Here is a 2,707-nt window from a genome sequence, read left to right as displayed (position 1 = left end):
CAACTGAGCTTCAACTTGAGAGTATCTCTGAATTTCTCCCATTTAAAAATAAATGAAGTCTTGAGGTGGTTTCCTATACCCAAAGGAAGCGATGGGAGCTTTTAGTATTTTGCAAAGATAAAGGTCGTAATTTTCCACCAAGCAGCTCTGCAATCATGTCGACAAGAAAAACAGCTACAGTAGTTCTTAGAAAATTGTCCTGATGATGCTCAAGATGGACAAACATAGCCGACAGAGCTCTCCCATTATGCATCTAAAGGCCACTTATTCCCATTTACACCCGTCAGTTTGACAGATTTAAAACATCCGTCTGGCAGCCTCTTTGCTGATGCCCAAACACATTAATCATCGTTGTTCAATAGATGTCAGCTTGTTTGTGGTCCAGATGTTTTGTAGCACATACATATATACATACACACACACACACACACACATACACATATTATATATATATGCTCTGGTAAGCTAAATTTTACAGCTCTGAAAATGCTAAATGAATATAGAGATATGTTCTACTGTAGTCTAGATTTGACTGATCATTGACAAAAACGTTACATTTTGATGCACAAATGAAGTATAAAAAGACAATCTCTTATCTACACAACAGGAATGTCTGACATCACTGCTCTGCAACCCTCTTCTAAACAGTTGATGTGGTTAATCTTTGAACTCTGAAGCTGAATTGGAAGTAACTAATGTCTCTACATGTGTAGCTTGCCCCTTTTGTTTGACCCTCTGCTATTTCCGCTGTACTGTACTTATGGTATTTAAATGGGTCAAGCTAGAGTCACAAGAGTCATCCTAAACAGATGGAGCATGTCAGAAACTGAAAAATGTCTCTACTTGTGCCTTTGGGGAACTGAATTCTCGTCAAAATTGACCAGGTCACAGTAAACCGTAAAAAACATTTCCATCCATCAGGCCAAGAGCGCTGGATGACCAATGTGTGACATCTCAATTTGACTGTCTCCGTCCGCAGAGAGCTCAGTGTTCCGAGTATCAATAAAATGATTTCTCCAAGGGTAAAAAACCTCTGTGTAGTCACTGCCACAATGACCTAAATAACATCTTTGTAATGCTTTTCTCGAGGCTTCCTCACTTCAGATGTTTCCCAGTCATCCGAGTTGTAGTGTGGCATAAAGACAAAAGGCTGTCTGTTCATAACTGCTGGAAGAGAGCCAGTGAGATCTTTGTTGTTGCAATAGTGTGATTTGCATTGCTTCATCTTCCTCATATGGATGAAATATTGCCCTTAACATCACCTTTTTGTTGCTCCTGCACTGTTTACTCACACATATAATTTTCCTCATCAGTCAAACTAATTTCTTTAATGTTGGCGGCCAAACCTCACACACCCCATATTTCACTACAATAAGTATTGGTCCACAGTGAGCTCAAAACCGCAGTGCTATTTTCACCATATGATACTTCCCCATTTAGGGGAAGGCCTGCGGACAGAAAACTATCTCTTCCTTTTTGTTGCTATAACCTTGCTTCACCCATTTCCTGTAAAGGGTCAGTTTGTCCAAACTAACAATAGAACATTTGACTTAACCCAAAGGAACGGTGGTAAATGAAATTTCTTGTGTGCTCCTAAAAGTATTGAAGACCTAAATGCAGAAAAACTCAAATAAATTTCATGTTTATTCAGGATAATCCACAGATGGCTACTCAACAGCCACTCAACCGTGAACACTGTTAATAGGGGCCATTTCTTTAGTGTACAAATACTGAGGAAATGGGCTTAAATTGGAATTTGTTATGTATAAATTGAGAAGAATCTTTTCTGCAGTGACTTGTGTCAGATTTAAATCTTTAAATTAAGTTTTATGGACATACAGATGAAGCAGAAACAGTTCCTTTATTTTCATAGAGGGGAAATATCCATAGCCTGCAGAAAACAGCTGCAGTTTATAAAAATAGATCCCTCCCATAACTGCTGCAGTTATATCTGGGCTATATTCACTAGCAAAACCATATATATAGGGACATTTCTTGATAAAACACTCTATTTAACCAAACACTGCTATTTTACTAGTATTATTTACTAGTATTTTAAACTACACAAGTATTTGGACAAAGATATTTAATAGTGGAGGTTCATTGGCACAGACAAAGAATCATATGATGACTAGTTTTCAATCCGAGAAACTTTTTTTTTTAATTTCACAGAAAAACAACAAATAATAAATGTACTTATAATTTAACAGGCTTAGTTGTAGTTTAATTTAGCAAATTTGTCCAGCTTTAGGTCTCCTGAGAAAAAAATATTTAAATGTATTTCCATTATACAAATGATTGGAAGAGTAACTGAAACAAACACATTGCAGTTTAAAGGTCTTTGGCAAATTACAGTGGGCAGAAGATTTGATCATTTCTTTGAGGTGTCATAATAAATGGGACAGAAAAGCAGACCATGTGTAAAACATGCTGCATTAAACTGTTAGACTTATATTAATTCTATTATATTAGTATAAGCTGGCAATATGAAAACAAGAGTTGATGCTCTGTCCCAGTACTTGCACTTGAGTGTCATAAAATAATAAAATGGAAATCAAAACATTTAAGAAATGTCACTGTTTAAATTTCAAATAATTTGGGCATATTCAAATATAACAGTATGGAACTGAAAAGGCTTGTTTTTACTATGAGACCGATGATGCCACCATGTGGTACACAAATGAACAACAATTAAAACCCTTATGAA

Source organism: Thunnus thynnus, chromosome 1, assembly GCF_963924715.1.
Source record: "Thunnus thynnus chromosome 1, fThuThy2.1, whole genome shotgun sequence".
Lineage (NCBI taxonomy): Eukaryota > Metazoa > Chordata > Actinopteri > Scombriformes > Scombridae > Thunnus > Thunnus thynnus.
Note: the sequence above shows the minus strand (reverse complement) of the source record.